Source organism: Onychomys torridus, chromosome 19 (assembly GCF_903995425.1).
Source record: "Onychomys torridus chromosome 19, mOncTor1.1, whole genome shotgun sequence".
NCBI classification, from domain to species: domain Eukaryota; kingdom Metazoa; phylum Chordata; class Mammalia; order Rodentia; family Cricetidae; genus Onychomys; species Onychomys torridus.
The window spans coordinates 27,614,395-27,634,740 of record NC_050461.1 but is presented as its reverse complement, the minus strand read 5'-3'; positions in this window follow the sequence as shown (position 1 = coordinate 27,634,740).

Below are 20,346 nucleotides of genomic sequence, written 5' to 3'. Positions count from 1 at the left end.
TTTTGTTTTATTCTTATTTGTTTCTGCCTATTGGTTTTCATTTTTTTAATTAAGAAAAATTTTCCATTCATTTTATACACCAATCAAAGATCCCCCTCCTCCTTCCTCCTGCCCCACAACGTCCCTCTGGTTTTCTTAAGAGAAAGAAAATGTGTGGTTGGATGGGTGGACAGGATCTGGGAGGAGATTAGAGAAGGAACTTTTGATCAGAAAATGTATGAAAAATAATATTTTCAATAAAAAAATAGTTCAGGCAGAGAGAGATCAAAGGACATGTCACTCATTCATCTAGATGAGTGGTACTCAACTTGGGGTCACAACCTCTTCTCGGTGGCATATCTGATATCTTGTATATCAAGTATTTACATTACAGGTCATAACAGTAGCAATAGTATAGTTATGAAGTAGCAACAAAATAATGTTATGGTTGGCGGTCACCAATAAATGAGGAACAGTTTTAAAGGGCTGCAGTATTAGGAAGGTTGAGAACCACTGCCCTAAATGTACGGTGATGTGCCATGATAGCCTTTCACAATAGTATATCAATCAGCTCCCTCATCAAGCAGTCTGACTTTACCATTTTATTTTAACTATTTTTAGATTTATTTATTTTATTATATAAATGGTTTGCCAATAGGCATATAGGTGCACCACATGCATGCATGGTGCCTGTGGAGGTCAAAAGAAGGCATCAGATCCCTTGAAATTGAAGTTATAGGTGGTTATGAGGCAGCATGTGTGTGTTCAGAATGGAACCTAGGTCTCCTGCAGGAGTAATGAGTCCTCTCAAACACTGAGTCATATCTCCATCCCCACCATTTAATTTGAGTAATAACCACTAGATTAATTTCGGGACCGTTATTAGCAATACATGCTAAGTTTTTCCATCTGAGAACTTCCTATGAATCCCTTTCTCCTATCACCAAATCTCTGTACTGTGGTGACATTTGATTTGTGCTCTAATAAATACAGCTTGCATGGAGATCAGAGGACAAAGCTAGCCATTATATCAACATAGAAGTCAGGCAATGGTAGCACACGCCTTTAATCCTAGCATTCGGGAGGCAGAGATCCATCCGTATCTCTGTGAGTTCAAGACCACACTGGGAACAGAGCCAGGCATGGTGGCACATGCCTTTAATTCCCAGCACTAGTTAACCATAGAGGTCTGGAGGACTGTACAGACAGGAAGTGATAGAGCTGGGCAGAAAGAGGAAGTGATGTATCTGGGCAGAGAGGAAGTGAGACAGCAGGGCACAGAAAGGATATAGGCATGAGTATACAGGAAGTAGCTCTCTCTTTGGCTGAGGATTCCTTAGTGGTAAGAACATGCCTGGTAGGGCTGGAGAGATGGCTCAGTGGTTAAGAGTACAGACTGCTCTCCCAGAGGTCCTGAGTTCAATTCCCAGCAACCACATGGTGGCTCACAACCACTTGTAATGAGGTCTGGTGCCCTCTTCTGTCCTGTAGGGACACATGCAGGCAGAATACTGTGTACATAATAATAAATAAATCTTTATATTTAAAAAAAAAAGAGCGTGGGTGGCTTCTTTCTACTTCTCTGATCTCTCAGTTTTCACCCCAATATCTGGCTCCAGGTTTTTTTTTTTATTAATAAGACCGTTTAGCAATTCATCTTATACTGTACAAATGTAATATGGTTGAGTTTTGGCTGTTAATGCTTCTCATCTCACCATAGCAATATTTTCTCTAGTACTTAAAAAACATGTGTTTGCTTTCCTGAGGAGAATTTTTCATTTCTAATTATATTTAAACTAAGGCTATAGATCATTGCTAGAGTACTTCCTAGCATGCAAAAGGATCTAAGTTTGATCTCTACTGTAAGGACAGATGGAAGAAAGGAAGATAGGAATAAAGGGAAGGAGGAAGGGAGGGGGAGGGAGAGAGCAGGAGGGAGGGAAGAAAGGGGGAGTAAGCCTTCCATATTGCCCCATTTTCAGAAGCAAATCTTTAAATCATAAAAAGGTTTAGAAGGATGGTGATAAGAACAGGAAAGAGAGACTGACTAGGCAGTTTTAGCAGCAGGGACTCTGACAAGGAATAACTCTTGTCTTCGGCCCAAAGCTGGAAGTATCCTTGGTCTGTCCTGTCCAGAGGCTAGAATGCCACAGGGAGTTCTCATTCCTGGCCTACTTCTCTTTATCTCTCTTATCCTTCTGCCTGGAAGCTGTATGTGAGGATATGAGCAAAACCAAGAAAAGGTCCTTGGATGACTCATGGGTGAGTAGACTAGACTGACTGACTGCCTTCCCATGGCTCACTCCAGTTTCTGCCTTTGGGTCCTATATTATAAATCCCCAGTACAGCAGCTCAAGGCACCCAACTTCCAGGAACCCTTTCTGGATGTCCATGAGCTCTGCCACACTTCCCTTAAGCTCCCAGCTATGAACCTGTGTTAAACCTTGTTTCAGCCAGGCTGTGGTGGCGTATGCCTTGGGAGGCAGAGGCAGGCAGATCTCTGTGAGTTCGAGGCCAGCCTGGGCTACAGAGTGAGTTCCAGGAAAGGCGCAAAGCTACACAGAGAAGCCTTGTCTTGAAAAAAAAAAAAAAAAAAAAAAAAACAAAAAACAAAAACAAAAAACAAAAAAAATCACCCTTGTTTCTAAATTCACCTTCCAGTTGTTTGTGAATCACATTACTCAAATTTGCAGGACAGAAACCGGGAGACCACTGACTGAGTGAAAGTTTTGTGTATCCAGAATTGACTGATACCCTAACTCCTAAGCTAAAACCCTCCTAAGGTGATGGAGAAATCCTCCATCAAACTCAGTGATCCCCAACTTTTCTGTATCACTTGGACATTAAAGTCAAGTAATATTGGAATCTTCTTAGGCACTACTTTCTTCTATGGTTGTTGCTTTGTTCAGGTTTTCTGCTTTATATGAGTCAACTCAGGAATTAATCATTACAGTTTCTCAGTGTTTTACCTACTCTTCAAATGTTTAATTAGTATTCTCTTATACTTTAGTACAATTATTTTTGGCATTTTTTTCACAGACTATATTAATGTAGTTCTCTCAACAACTTTTCTAAGTAGGTAGCCCATGTTTCCCATTGTTCAGTTGAAGAAGTGGAGATATAAATCAATACTGCCCTTGTCTAGTATTATACAGAGAACAAATAGCCTCACTATCTATCCTGGAAAGCCTGTGTTCCTAACCTATATACTACACACATCTGGCCATCTTTCTGCCTCTTTAAGTTGAAAATTGAACCCACTTTAGAAGAAGGAGTCCCTTCCCAAGGTTCTTTAAGGCCTTTGCCAGCATAACTCTGCCTTCTCTCGAGAACTGAGTGAGGTCTTAAATGTTTGTTCTTTTAGTATCTCCATAAGAATTCCTAAGAACTAAAATTTTTCATTGTAAATTCAAATCATTGCAAAAAAGTTTACTTTACTGTTTATTATAAATACATCACTTCGAAAATAAAACTGTCAAGTCACTTTAAAACATATCTGCTTCAGTGTGAACACCATGGAGATTTGGAACTATATTCCATTTAAAATAAAATTTCCTTCAGGAATAAAAAATTGTTTATTTGTCATTTACTTGCCCTGATATAACCTTACACAAAATTTAAAAATACTTTTATAACACATTTTGTCACCATTTTTATCTCTTAATGTGTTTCTGCAAAAAATAAACTATGTAAATAAATTTAATATTTAGGTCCTTTGACTCTGTTTCTAGTGTTAAATCATTTTTCCCAGAATTAAATCATTAGTATAATTGTTTAGTTGTACTCTGTTGATTTAATGAATAAATTGACTAATTTGGGCTAGAGAAGTAACTGAGTGGCAATGTGCTTGTCTAGCATGTGCATGGCTCTGGGTTCAAACCCCAGGATCATACACATAAATAAAATACAACTTTGGCCATATTCAGTCTTAAAAACATAAATTTTAATTGACAATGCATTTCTTAATGAAATAGGAAGGTAATAAAGCTTTTCTGATCTCTCAATAAGTCTTTATTATTAATTCATACATGTATTGATGGCTATTACTATTCTTGAGACAGTATTCACGAGCCATCTCATCCCTATTTTCATTTTCATAGATATAAGTGCTGAGGATGCTTATTCACATAAATTAATAACAGGCTCCCAGAGGAAGCTTAGACACAGTAATGTTGTTCAATTCCTTGAACTCATTATTAGGTATATAACAAAAATTACTTAGCAGTATTCCTTCAAATATTATTTTTAATGATTAATCAGTGGAAATTCTATTAGATTCTCTAAGTTTTATTTAATTCGCTGAACAGTAAATCCCACAATCTGTGAGAGGATTTGTTATGTAGTCACTAGGCACTTGCTTCCTCCATATCAGCATCAATATTTCCAACTGTCTTTTGTCTGGTACTCTGATGGTTACACAGTGGCACAATATTCTGTTGTAATGTTCTAGAAAACTTGAAGAGAGCCATGTCTTCATTTCTTCCATTCCCTTTATTTTTGATTATGAGGGCAGGCTGTGTGCATGTGCACGTGTGTCCCCAGAGGCCATAGGTGTTAGGTCACCTGCAGCTGGTGTTACAGGCCACCAGATGTGGGTGCTGGGAAATGAACTCAGGTCTTTGCAAGAGCCATGAGTGCTCAAACACTGAGCCAGCCATTTTCCCAGCCCACGTGTCTTCATTTGTAAAGGAGACAAAGGCTATGTGAAAATTCAGGTAAGGGATTCATAATTTCTTACAACGTTCCTTTTAAACAGGCCATTTTAGGAGAGAGTATTTATGGATGGTGAGGATTATAGAAATCGATTCCCTTACATGATCTATGAGCCCCAATAATAACAACTGTGATGATGGTCTATCCTGACAATGTAGACTCAATGGAGAGCAGCTTTGCAGCATGTCTGTGATGGATTTTCTAGACTGAGTTAATTATGGAGGAAAGATCCACCCAAGATGTGAGTGGCAACATTTTCTGGGCCAGGATCCTAGGCTAAGTAAAAAGGAGAAACTGAGCTAAACACAGGTATTCATTATTCTTTTCTTCCCGCCTGTGGACACAGCATGGTCGGTTGCTTCCTGCTCCAGCCACCATGCCTTTCCTGACATGACCAACTGCAACCTCAAACTGCAAAGCGAAGATGACACTTCCTGCCTTGACTTCCTTCTAGTCATGTTGTCACAGCAGCAAGACAAGTGCCTCGCAACAGATCCTCAGTGATGGCGACTCAGATGGAAGCCACTGCTCTACGTCTTTTCTCCCTTCCTTCCTTCCTTCCTTCCTTCCTTCCTTCCTTCCTTCCTCCCTCCCTCCCTTCCTTCCTTCCTCCCTTCCTCCCTCCCTTCCTTCCTTCCTCCCTCCCTTCCTTCCTTCCTTCCTTCCTTCCCCCTTCCTTCCTTCCTCCCTTCCTTCCTCCCTCCCTTTCTTCCTTCCTCCCTCCCTTCCTTCCTCCCTCCCTTCCTTCCTTCCTTCCTTCCTTCCTTCCTCCCTTCCTTTCTTCCTTCCTTCCTCCCTCCCTTCCTCCCTTCCTTCCTTTCTTTCTTTCTATCTTTCTTAAGATTTCCTTATTTATTTGATGTACATGAGTGTTTTATCTGCATGTACAACTTTATGCCATTAGAGGGCTTCAGATCCCACTACAGATGGTTGTGTGCCACCATGTGGTTGCTGGGAATTGAACTCAGGACATCTGAAAGAGCAGCCAGTTCTCTTAACCTCTGAGCCATCTCTCCAGCCCCCGACTCTATGCCTTTTCTAATTATTCTCTGTCTTGACAACTTTATTTCCCAAATTCCATGGGGAAAAAAAAAACATAATTAACCTAGCTAGGGCGAGTTTCCGAGACCGTACTCAAAGAATCATGGTAATTAGAATAGGATCATATGTGATACACAGAGCCCCAAGTACCAACCTCTGTACATTTGGAGGTTACTCTTCCAAAACCATAGAAGTAGGAGCTGAGCCCTCCTTACAAAACTTTCCTATAACACATACTAATGTGTTTTTCTTCTTCAAACTTGTCAATTTTAATTTTTCATTTATATTTAATTTCTGTTTACAGTTGACTCCATTTTCACCTAATGACTTGGCCTTACTTTGTTAAAACTTTTACTTCAGTTGACATTCAGTTTTTATCCCTCCACCTTAAATAGACTCATTCTATGCTGTGTGTTGTCTCTCTCAGTACCACTCTGCTCATACCTTCTAGGTTTGAGTGCATAGTAATCTTTTCAATTTCTTTGAGATAGAGTCTGGGTAGATATCACAGGCTGACCTGGAACTCACAGTGTAGCCCAGGCTGGCCTTAATCGCTCCAACATCGTGCCTCTGACTTTTTAGTACTTATATAGTAAACTTAATGTCACTAGTTCTACATAATCCATGATTGATTGTCAAAGTCATTGTAGCAAAGTGTTTCTACAACTTTCAGTGGAGAAATTTGTCCTTGGCCAAGTCTCTCATCCCAACAGATCACACACTTGATTGTGTTAAATCACAGTAAGGTCCCACTGTGCTCTAAGCCAGGAGGTAGATTTTCATCAAGTTAAGATCTTCCAAAGGCTTTATTGTATCTTCAGCCTCTTTCCTGGACTGTGACCTGAGACCTACCCTTCCTCCTTTGCTGTGACCTCCACCCCTCATTGCCTCTCACACAGTCTGTCTTTCCCTGAGGTAGGAAGGACTTGCCTTGTGTAAATGAGCTTGCAGTTACCATTTGCTTTGTCTGGAATGCTTTCCCCAGATCTTCACCGGGCCTTCTCAATCATTCCACTCAGATCTCTGTTCTGTTGTGACCTTCTTAGGGACAGCTCTATCTCTCTCCTTCCTCAATTAATTTGTATTTAGAAGGAGGAAATGATGAAAGAGGATACATATCATTTGTCTTTGCAGAGAACATCTCTGAAAGGACTCCTGTTGTAGAATACTATTTTAGGAAGTGTTACATTCATTTATGCTGTGGAACATTTGCTTTAATGATGGAAAGATATGTTGCATGCTTTTATGTCACGTTTGTTTAACTCTGTGAAGCTATGTTACTGTGCCTGTCTAAAAAACACCTGATAGGTCTAATAAAAAACTGAACAGCCAATAGTGAGGCAGGAGAAAGGATAGGAGGAGCCAGCAGGCAGAGAGAAAAAAGAGAATGGGAAATCTGGGAGAAGAAGAAAGAGCGAGAGAGATCAAGAAGAGAGAAAAGAAGGGATCAGTCACTCAGGCACCATAGCCAGATATGGAATAAGAAGAAAGAAAATATATACAGAAATAAAGAAAGGTAAAAGCCCAGATGTAGCATGAATCTTAAAAGGTCCTATTTATAAAAACAAACCCAGTGCCAGGTATTGGGGTGAACACTGAAAGATCAGAGAAATAGAACCAGCCACAGCTAACCTCACCTCGCCAATTCCTCAGCTGTCTTGTTTCCTCAAACAGGAAGCCTCGGTGTCCTCATCCGAATGGATCTCAGCTGAAATGCTGCTCAAAAGACTAAAAGCTTAACCAAGCTCTAGTTCCTGGTCTTCACTCCTTATATACCTTTCTGTTTCCTACCATCACTTCCTGGGATTAAAGGCGTGTGTCACTAGGCCTGACTGTTTCCAGTGTGGCTTCGAACTCACAGAGATCTGGATGGATCTCAGTCTCCAGAATGCTAGGATTAAAGGTGTGTGTGCCACCGTTTTCTGGCCTCTATGCCTATCTAGTGGCTGTTCTGTTCTCTGACCCCAGATAAGTTTATTAGGGTGCACAATATTTGGGAAACACAATATCACCCCACCCAGAGGCAAAAGGTAGACAGGATTATTTATGTTAAGAAAAGCTGGCAAAAAAAAAAAAAAGAAAAAAGAAAAGAAAAAAAGAAAACCAAGCTAAGGCTGGGCATTCATAAGTAAGAAAAAGCCTCTGTATGATTTATTTGGGAGCTAGATGATGGAGCCCCCAAGAGAGTAAAAGAGCAAAAGCAACCAACAACACTCTTCTGCTCAGATTCGGGGCCTTTTATAAAAATATTTTTTTGTACAATATATCCCAACCACAGTTTTCCTTCCCTCAGACCTCCCTACATCCCCACCCTTCCAACACCAAATCTCTCTCTTTAGAAAACCAACAAGTCAAAAGCAAAACGTGAGAATCAGATACACACACACACACACACACACACACACACACACACACACACACACCATAAAAACACAAAATCAGAAACTATGATATACAAACAAAAGACCAGTAGCATAAAAAAGAAAAAAAGTGAATTCATTTTGAGTTGGCCATTGACCATCTACACCTGAACTTGGAGTCTGTCCTTAAGTGTGGTTTGTATACCCAGTGAAACTCCATTGGCACAAACAAATTTTTGTTTGAGAGTAGCTGTCTATTGGAAATGGTTTCTTGTTTAGGATGAGAGTTCCTGTCCTGTTCCACTCTCATTACTGGGAGCCCATCTAGCTTGGATCCATGCATGCCCTGTGCATTCCACCACAGTTTCTGTAAGTTTATGTGTGTATCATTCCCACTGTGTCTGAAAGACGAATTCCGTTGATGTCCTTCATCCCCTTTGGCTCTTAAACTCATTTTTCCTCCTCTTCCATAGGGATCCCTGACCCTTGAGGAAAGGGGTCTGATGGAGACATCCCATCTAGGTCTGAGTGTTCCAAAGTCTTGCACTCTCTGTAGTAGTTCCCAAAGACTGTAGGAGGAAGCTTTTCTGACAATGGCTGAGTGAACCACTGATTTATAACTATAGAAGAATATCATTAGGAATTATTTTATTTCTGTGTTCCTCTTTAACAGAACAATAGGACTCAGTTTTCCCCTGGGTCCATGGACTATCTACTCTCAAGTTTTTGGTCACCCAAGCAGTGTCAAACATGGGTTACATCTCATGAAGTGTACCTTAAATTTGATCTGATAGTGTTTGGTTACTCTTATGATTACAGCCAGCACAACATGCAAGTAGATCACCTTTGTAGAGCAAAGAATTTGGAGCTGGGCTAGTGTTGACCTTTCTGCTCTGGTAGCATGCAGAGTACCTTCCAGTTCCATGAATACTAGTTAGTAGGGGTAAGGCCTCTGGTTAGGCACAGCTCAGCTTCTCTGTGTTTACTGAGATATGTAGGGATTGCCTTCAACAATAGGACCTTATCATCAGTCTGTGGAAAGCAACCATTAGCCTGGAATGTATGGGGGTTTCCATGGGGCCTATTTGTCCAACAACTCAATAAGATGTAAGCCATTCTTGGCACAGGAGGTATCACTTGGTGGCAAGAGATGTGTAGTTAGGGCTTTGTCCCATCCATTATCTGATGAGGAGCCATAACCTTTGCATTTTTCCCAATACCTACTGAAGTTCATTTTGTGTGACTTGATCATCTATTTTAAAAGACTATGGGATGATGTTAAGAAATGAGGACATTTAATTGGTTGTGAGCATTAGGCAGATTTCTGTGGATTAGTGGGAGGTATGTATGTTTAAAACCTTATTAGGAGTGGGTAAAATAAGGAACATGTTCCTGAATATTTTTATAATTTTTTCAACTTTGAGTCATTGTTTACTATAAGCAAAAACTATACCTGTCTCAGGAGGGCAAAGGAAGCTTGTTAAGGAACAATGAAAAATATTAGCACATGGGAAGAGCAGAAGCATATGTGCAATTTTAAATTTTAGGGGAGACATTAGCTTTGTTGTGCTATGTGTACTCAAGTCCCCAGAATGAAGCTGCCAGCTGACTCATCAGTTGGAATTTAAATGATTTGGGGAAGTTAGAATGTTGGGGGTCCAAAACCTAGTAACAAATAATCTTCAGTTCTCTCTAGTGCCCTTAAATGGCCATTTGTTGTCTATCTTTGTATGAGACAAAACATCTTGTGACTATTAGATAAATCTTGTGGAATGTATAAAAAGACCCCTAGATGCCACCACCTGAACAGCTAAGAATATCCCCAGGAATCTGATACCTTCTGTTACAGAAGTTTCCCTTAGCTGCATGTTTTCCTCCCTACCTGATATACCCACTGATGTGTTTGACAGTACAAATTTATGACTTTCATTGTTGTGTTACTATAAAACTCCATAGAACTGTTACCTTTTAGAACCTAGTATTTGATGCAGCCTGTATCTGTGTTCTTGGGCCATGGTCACTCATATTTAGCTCCAGAATAATTTTCTTTTCCTTTGAAGTGAGGACTGTGGTTTTTTATCAACATAGGGAAAAGCAAACCAATGAAAGTTTTTCAGTGATGGGACAGTTATAGACACTTGAGTTTTTAAGGGCGATTATAAGGGACTGAAGAGATGACTCAGTAGATAAGGGCACGGGTTGCTCTTCCTCTGGAAACTCACAACTGTCTATAACTCTTGTTCCAGAGGATCAGATACTAGCTTCTGGCCTCTTCTGGCACAAGGCACATATGTAGTACATAGTCTTACATGAAGGCAAGACACCCATACACATAAATAGCAATAATAATAATGATGATGATTATTCTACATCAGTTCAATGAACATATTGATAGAGTTCAAGCCTAAAGACAAAGGGTCAAGTGGAAAGTATTAACCATTGTTTTCAAAATGGTTCTGTTCTGAATAAGAGGCTGTGGCTTCAGCTTTGTATTATAGGACATGGTAAGAATATGACAGATTTTCTGAGGGATGGGTTATACTTTCAAAATTACCTATGTATGAGAGATGGAAGAATCATATTGGTTATAGTTTGAGTGTTATATGCTCCATTGATCCATATGGTAAATGCCTGGTCCTCAGGGTGGCATTATAAGGAGGTATTGGAAGCTATGAGAAGTGAGACCTTGAAGAAGGTCCATAGGACATTTATGTCTTTGAAAGAAATTATGGCACCTTGACCCCTTATTGTTTTGTCTCCTGGCATAAGAGGGCGAAATTTGGGCTGATCTGCACTTCTCACCATTAACAAGGTGCCCAGTATAGTGGGTCTATTCAGTTTTGTGCTTGAACTTTCAAAATACTGAGCCTAAGTAAACCATTTATTCTTTAGAAGTTAGTGGTCTCAAATATCTTGCTGCAATATCAGAAAATTGAGCAATACAATATCAAACTAAATTTAATCAAAAATAACAATTATATACATGTACATAAATATATGTATATAATATATACTATAATACAGTGGCTTGTGTAATATATAAAATGTAAAAATACTAAAGATATATAAAAACGCCAGGCAGTGGAGGGGCACGCATGCCTTTAATCCCAGCACTCAGGAGGCAGAGGCAGGAGGATCTTTGTGAGTTTGAGACCAGCCTGGTCTAAAGAGCTAGTTCCAGGACAGCCAGGGCTAGGCAGAGAAACCCTGTCTCAATATATATATATATATATATATATATATATATATATATATATATATATATATATCCTAATTTCTCTCTTGAAATAATTTATTTCATTCATTGTTTATATTCAGTGAAAACAATACAGATGTCTTTACAACCAAAAATACCCACTTAAATTATAATTTAATACACCTTGTAATAGAGATGGTATAATTATTGTAATTTGGATACTGTGACCAGGTAAAGGAAAGGGCACCTGAATTTTTTCTTTCTCCTTTTATTGAAATTATATATTTTTTTCGTACAATAGATTCTGATCATGGATTCCCCCTCCTTCTACCCCTTCCTGCTTCTCACTCTCCCCTCCCATCTGGATCCCACCCCTTTCTGTCTTTCATTAGAAAACAATAGGCATCTAAGGGACCATAATAAAATAAAATAAGATAAAAGAAAACCAAACAAATCAAAACAGACCAAAACAAACCGAAAGGAAAGAGCCAAGCAAAGGTGCAAGACAGATATAGACACAGAGACCCACTCTTTCACACACTCAAGAAATCCATAAAAACACAAAATTGGAAGCCATAATATTAGAGAAAGGACATGTAGGAAAAAATAATAAGGAAGAAAGCAAGCAAGTGAGAAAGCAAGGAAAGGAAGGAAGGAAGAAAGAAAGAAAGAAAGAAAGAAAGAAAGAAAGAAAGAAAGAAAGAAAGAAAGAAAGAAAGAAAGAGAGAGAAGAAAAGAAAGAGAGAAAGAAAGAAGAGAGGAAGGAAGGAAGGAAGGAAGGAAGGAAGGAAGGAAGGAAGGAAGGAAGGAAGGAAGGAAAGGAAAAGTCAAGCACTGGCATGACATTATGAGGCAAGGAACCTCCAAAGATGCCATTTAGATTGTTTACTGTTGGCCATCTACTGCTGATCATGGGACTTACCAATAAGATTCGTTTGTTTCCCCAGTGAGACTCACTTGCAGAAAACTCAATTGGAGTTTGCTTCTGTGTTAGGAATAGGGGATTCATCCACTTCTCCTTTCAGCTCTAGGAACTCATCTGGTGCAGGCCCTGTGCATGATGCTACAGTCTCTGTGAGTTTACCCGTGTATCAGTCATGCTATGTTTAGAAGGCCTTGTTTCCTTGGCATCCTCCATCCTCTCTCTCTTACACTCTTTCTGCCTCTTCTTCCACAGGGATCCCTGAACCTTGGTGCAGGGTGTAGGTGGTAATAGAAACATCCCTTCTAGGGGGAGTATTCTAAGGTCTCTCACTCTCTGCATATTGTCTAGCTGTGGGTCTCTGTATTTATTCTGATGTGCTGCAGAAGGAAGGTTCTCTGATGCTGGTTGAGCATGGTACTAATCTGTGAGTATGGCAGAATGTCATTTGGATGCATTTTATTTTTCCATTCCTTTAGTAAAACAGTAGTATTTTTGTTTTAGCCTAGGTCCCTGGTCTATCTAGTCTCAGGTTTCAGGTCACCCAAGCAGAGTCACAAATAGTTTCATCCCATGGGGTGGGCCTTAAGTCAAATCAGATATTGGTTGGTTACTCCCACAAGCTTTGTGCCACCATTAAACTAGCATATCTTGTAGACAGGACACCATTGTAGATCCAAGGTTTTATTGCTGGGTTAGTGTTTACTCTTCTCTGCTAGTGTGCAGAGTACCTTCAGGTGCCAAGAACACTAGCCTGGAGGGATGAAGGCTCTAGGAAGACACCAGCTCAACCACTCCATGTTCAATGAGTTATTTAGGTGTTGCCCTCAGCAACAGAGCCTTGTTATTACTTTGTGGAGAGCAACCTACAGCCTTGGCAAAAATCTAGGTTGTTTGGGGTTCCCATGGTACCCCTCTGGCTAAGAACTGGGTTAAATGTAGTCCATTCCAAGCACTGGGAGCTTCATTTGGTGGCAAGAGATGTCCAGCCAGGTTCTGTCTCCCATGATTTGGTGATTTCACATAGATCGCCTTCTTATATGTATATAATTTAGGAAAATTCTATTGTATTAGATTGCCATACTTCCCTTCAAATGGCCTTTAATTTTAGCTGCAATCCATATTCCTTCCCTCATCCCCCTCTTTGCTTTCACTACCTGTTTGATCCTCCTGTTCCAGTCCACCCTCTCCCCCATCTACAACTATCTATCCTATTTCTTTTCCTAGGGAGATCTATCCCTCCTCCACTGGTCTCTGACTCTATACCTACTTTCTGTGGTTCTACAGATTGCAAGTTGGTTATCATTGACTTAACAGCTGACATCCACATATAAACAAATACATACCCTTTGCCTTTCTGAGCCTGGGTTACCTCACTCAGGATGACTTTTTTCTAATTCCACCTGTTTACCTATGAATTTCATGATTTTGTTCTTTTAACAGCTAAATGATATTCTATTGTGTAAATGTGCCACATTTTCTTTATTCATTCATCTTTTGAAGAACGTATAGGTTGTTTCCAACTTCTATCTATCACCAATGAACATAGTAGAGCAAGTGTCTTTATAATATAGTGGTTCTCAACCTGTGGATAGTGACCCTTTGGGGAGTCAAATAACCCTTTCACAAGGGTCATATATCATATATTCCGCATATCATATATTTATGTTATGGTTCATAACAGTAGCAGATTACAGTTATGAAGTAGAAATGAAAATAATTTTATAGTTGGGGTCACCACAACATGAGGGACTTTTATTAAAGAGACACAGCATTAGGAAGGTTGAGATCTGTACCTCATTTCTTAATTGGGTCTACATTTTCAGTCCTTTACATATTTTGGATATTAGCCTTCTATGAGATGTATAGTCAGTAAAAATCTTTTCCCATTTTGTAGGCTACTACTTTGTCCAAATGATGATGCCTTTTGCTATACAGAAACTTTCTAGTTTCATGAAGTTCCATTTACTAATTGTTGATCTTAGTACCTGTGCTAACAAGAACCTGAATCTTGAAGCTGTATGCATGCTAGTAACAGCATTCTGCTCTTGTAGAGAAAATCTCTGAGTACTTCTTATTGTCCAGCTGTATATATTATTGCCTTTTTGGGCATCTTTTAAAATCTCACAAGTAATATGTTGTATGAACACTATTTGCCAATGCAGAAACAACAAGCTTCAGAAATGAGACATGCAGTGAGTCATCCAACCTGTAGATGGCAGCAAAAATATGAGTACTAGTCTACCAGACCAAAGAGCCTGTCACCTATTAGGAGGCCAAAACTCTGCCAGCAAAACGAATGTGAGAATGTTCCCCAAAATGATGAAACCAGGAACTCAGAGAAGAAGTTAGCATTTGGAGTTCTAAAACAAGGCAAGAAAAGCCATTTTCTGAAGGAAATATGTCCTATTAGCTGATAACAAAGGGATTTTTATAAAACCTCACAGACTCCACCAAAAACCTACTGAAACTACTAAATTAATAGAGTAAATTTGAGGCTACTGAATTAACACATTAAAAATAAACCTACATTTCTCTATAACAATTCACTATGTGAAAAAAGAAAGCAAAAGAACAATTCAATATATGATAGCTACAAAAAGAAAGTGATTATTACTGAAATTAATCCAGCGAAAAACCCTATATAAAAACTGTTACAGATAAGAGAGACGTTGAAGGGGACACAATAAATGGGAAGATGTCCAATGTTCATGGATGGAAAGCATTAATGTATAAATATCTACACTGTTTATTTGAGTGTTTGTTTTAAGAAAGGGTCTTGCTTTTAGACTAGGCTAATCTTGGACTCTTGGTCCTCCTGCCTCAGCCACTGCAGTGCTAGAATTACAGACATGTGCAAACACATCTAGCTTTAGAATTTATTTTTTAATGAATGAATCAGCAGGTAATGTTGAGGGCCACCAAGAGACAAATGAACCACATTAATGACTTAGAAGCCCTGTACACTGTAAAATCAAACTTAACTTTAAATTTTTGAATGAACATAGGTAGCTGGTAACAGAATTATTAATCTCGATAGGAAAAATAAAATAGGAAAATGGATGGGAGGAAACAAAGTTCATAAATGTAATCGTCAATCATCTGTGACTACATTATGTTGAATAACTGTGTATTCAAATCTCTGACTTACTTGAGAAAACAGCCAGATTCTTGGAAACAGAAACTATAAGCTGGAGATTCCAGAAATAATTCTGTGCCTTATGGATTCATGTTGATGAATAAATATAGTTGTTCAGGCAAAGGCGTTTGGAAACAATTATTTTGTGATTTTTTTTTCCACAAGGAAATGAGAGCTGCAATTCTGAGCACCAGGAGAGCTCTGGGGCCAGGATTTAGAAAGGAAAATTTCCAATAACAATAAATAATCAAGGGCTGGTGAGATGGTGAAGTGGATAAAGGCACTTGCTGCCACACAGAACAACCCAAGTTTGATCCCCAGGACCGAAACGCTGGAAGAAGGAAGAATCGACTCCCAGAAGTTGTCTTCTGACCTCCATATGTACACCTTCATATGAACTCACATGCATGTACAGACACACGCTAAAATCAGTGTAATCTAAAAGATTTAAACCTGTGCTAAGAGTCCTGCTCATGACCTTCTCTCTTGTTTACTTTTGAAAATATTTATGTACTCCTGCATAGTTCACTAGGAGCCTCACATTTACTTCTACCTACAAATTTTCCCACTAAAGTCAAAGGGGAAAACATTGTTTTTGTTGGAATTAATTATCCTTCACACATAGGCTCTCCACAGTAGAAAACAGTGGATTCTTGGAGTACAAACATTAACCACAAAAATGTTTAAAGCTTGAAGCAATGTAAAAATATAAGCTTAAAGCATTAGCCTAGTTCAATTTTTTGTATTTATTTTATCTCATGTATAACAGGGCAACATTTCCTGAAGCAAAAATAGGCTGTTCCATTTGGCTTTTAAAACTGCAGAATGTAATAGAACATCTCTACACAAAATATTAGCTATGAGTCCAATATTTCTTTTTAATCTCGGCAAATTCAAATATTCTAATTTAATAGCTTGCAGATAACTACCTTATTAGCAAATGATGTAAAAGTCAAGGCTTTAGGCTCCCCCAAGCCTTCTGAAATGATACGATACTTTTACATGGCTATTAACCCTGTGCCAGATGCAGTTTTTCCACGAAAATAAATGAATCACTGCCTACCATTTTTTACTTTAAAAAATAATAATGAATTAAATTGGTACCGTACATGACAAAAGCATATTTTTATTTTAGCAAGCCTTCTCTATGATTATGAAGTTTGCCCTTGAGCTCTTGATGTATGTTTTTAATCATACCAACATTAAAGTTTAAATGGGAAAGCTTCCTTAGTGTTTTATGTTGTTTTACATTTCCCCATGCATATGTGTTTTCAAGACTAACTGTTGGTGACTTCACATAAGAGCTCTAAACAATGGCAAAGGCGCCATGCTTCTCTGAGATCACAAGATGAAATCACCCACTGACAGAAGCTAGCCAAAGCCAGGCAATCCTCAAGCCTATGCTCCTCATATTCAAGAGCCTGGTACAGGAGTTTCATGAGCTCAAGGCCAGCATGAACCTCCTAGTGAGACCTTGTCACCCTGCAAAAAGAAAACAAAACAAACACTAAGGCTAAAGAAAAGCGTGTTTGTAAAGAAAAAATCTTACACTTTGAAGTTTGATTTCTCTCTTCTTTTGCTCTTTGTTTGTTTGTTTGTTTCTATATAGACAGTGTTCTCCCTTCATGCCTTACATATGCTTCTTCCACATCTATGTTAATGAACTCTTACTACCCTGCCATGGGGTTTGGCTAACCAGAACAATTCCAGTTTGTTCGTCTTTGAGCTGAAACAGAGGTGTTCTTAAGATGGGCAGCAAGGGTGCTGATGCTGACACCTGATAAACTGGACTGTCACTCAAACAAGACTCCAAAGCTCATGTGCCCATGTTTAGAATGATGAGGTCCACTAAACAATGTTTCTAGACGTGTACTGGTAGTTAAGACTTCATTTGTGTTGCTGACCTACATGTTTATCTCCCTAAAACTGTTTCCATTATCAGCTCATTTATCTCTGTTTAAATGTGTTGGTTTGGATGAAATTGACCCCCATAGGCCTGTAGGGAGTGGCACCATCAGGAGGTACGGACTTTTTGGAGGAAGTGTGTCACTGGCAGTGGGCTTTGAGGTTTCAGAAGCTCAAGCCAGGCCCAGTTTCACTCTCTTCTTGCTACCTGTCCATCCAGATGTAGAACTCTCAGCTCCTTCTCGAGTACCATGTCTGCCTGTGTATTGCCATGCTTCCTGCCATGACAATAATGGATTAAACCTCTGAACTATAAGCCAGCCCCAACTAATTTTTTTTTCCTTTGCTATGGTGATGGTGTCTCTTCATAGCACCGAAACCCAAACTAAGACAGTTTCCAAGAGTTATTTTTTTTATTATTTTATTTTATGCACCTGAATATTTGCAGAGTCCAGAAGTGGGTGGTAACATGAAATTAAAGTTACAGACAGTCACGACCTGCCCTGTGAGTGTTGGCAATCAAACCAAGGACCTTTACAAAGGCAGCAATGCTCTTAGCCTTGGAACTCTCACTCCAGCCCTCTTCTAAAAGATTTTGAAATGCGAATAAAGCTTTATTTTTTTTTCAATTTATTCATTTTATTTTATGTGTAAGAGTTTTGCCAGCATTGTGCATGTCCCACATACATGCTGTAGAACTGGGAGTTACAGGTGGTTGTGAACTACCATATAGGTGCTGGGAATCAAACCTGGGTCTTCTGCGAGAGCAACAAGTGCTCTTCATGTCTGAGCTATCTCTCCAGTGCCAAGGAAAATACTTTATATGTTGGCATCCTATGTGTACCCAAACATAGGATGTACCCAAATTTATGACAAAGCCATAATTCATAGTTCATTTCATTTTTATTTTTGTGGTAATGTACTGTCTGAAAAAAATACATGAGGAAGAGCTAGAGAGATAGCTCAGTAAGTAAAGTGTGTTTTGTAATCCTAAAACACAAACATTTGAGTTCAGAATCCAAACACCAACATATAAATCCAGACATGATGGCAGAAAGCCATAATCCCAACATTAGGGAATGGACCTAGGAGGATCCCTGGGGCTTGTTGATCAATGAATTGGCCAGATTCGTGATCTCAAGATTCACTGAGAAACCCTATCTCAAAAAAAGATAATGTGGAGAGTGATTATGGACGATACCTTCCACACAAATGTGCACCCACATGTACACTCACATCTACACACATCATGTGTGTACCTGCACTCATACACAGACACACAGACACACACACACACACACACACACACACACACCCCACACCACACCACACCACACCACACCACACCACACCACATTGCAGACGCAGTAGCAATAAATTTTGAATTTTTTAAAAATAATTCTCATATACTGTTGGTGAGAACGTAAGTGCAAACATTACAAGGCACAATGCAGAGGTTCCTTTAAAAATTAAATGAGGTTCATCCTATGATCCAATCATCCCACTTTTGATATATCCAAAGGAAATTAAATCAGCATCTGTAAGACACTTAACGTTTCTGCACTGCTCAACAGCTAAACTATGTGTCCAGAGATAGATGACTGGATAAAGAAAAATGTAGTTTATGTACATAAGAAAATATTATTCATCCATAAAGAATAAAGATATCTGTCAAGTTGTATCAAAATGGGTGAACATTGGAGATCTTTTGCTGAGAGAAATAAGCCAGAAATACAAATAGCACATGATCTCATCACATGTTGAATTTTTTTTAAGTTGACCTGATTGTAGTCTAGCAGCTACAAGTGGTTGGGAAAGAGGGAATGGATAAATGGAGGCCTGTGTGTTCAGTGCATATTGTATGCAGGTGTTAATATAGCACACTGATCCCCATTAATATAGTTAATAAAATAAAAAATTAAATGTATGTTCATGAAGTTAATGTGCTTATTCATATCACATATTTCCAGAAGAAGGGGTCCCCTAATGGCACACAGTAGGAAATCTACTTCCTTCCCAGCAATCTTCAGTAAATTATCTCATTATTTTATTAACTGTACACTGGGTAACATTAAAAACTATATCCCAAGGAGGAGTGAAAACATCTATCTACCCAGAAACTTGTCAATGAGTGTTCACTGTCGTGTCATTAATATTCAGAATGGATAGAAATAATTCAAGCTCTCTCAGCTAAGAAGCGACTCAATGAAACCTGATAATTCCAACAATGCCTTCTTTTTTTTGAAAGTCTTGTGTATTTGCTATGTAGCTGAGGTTGGCCTTGAACTTCTGATCTTCCTACCTCCACCTCCCAAGCACTAGTTACACAACTAAATATCATTTGCCAATAAAAAGGCCATGCTATACAGATGCATGCTGCAACTTGCTTGAACCCTGAAAACATTATGGTCACTGAAAGAAGCCAGGCACAAGTAACCCACTCCGTCTGACTCCAAGTGAAGTTCCCAGAAGAGGCCAGGGTATGGGACAGAAAGTAACTAGGTGGCTGTGGCTGAGAGGTAGGGAAGACTGGTTTAGGAACATGTGAGGGGTGGCTGCTAGTGAGTATAGAATTTATTCTGAGAAGTGAAAATACTAATTATAAAATTGATTGTGGCAATAGTTCTATAACTGGATTTATTAAAATGACAAAGTGTATACATTAAATGGATTAAACAAATGATATGCAATTCAGATCTCAGTAAGGCTGGTAGTGAAAGAAAGTAGAATACTCCTAAGTTAGAGTATATTTAAATTTAATGCTGATGGAAGGGAGCCAAGCATGCTAAATCACCTCAACTATTAACACAGTCATTGTAACACTCAGACTATCATGAATTCTGTCTCCAACAGTAAAACCCAAATATTACTTGGATAACAACTAAAACTCCATCTTGAAGTTTTCCTGTTCTGTTCAATAAATGCACATACTGAAAAGAAAATGTTGCATTGACTTTGCTTCTTCCAACACAATTCAATACCTAACAACATAGGTTGTAACTTAGTAACAGATAGCTGGAAATGGTGGTGACATGCTGACCTCCATTTGCAAACTCATCTTCAAACCAGCCTAAAGCTTCTGGGATAGAGA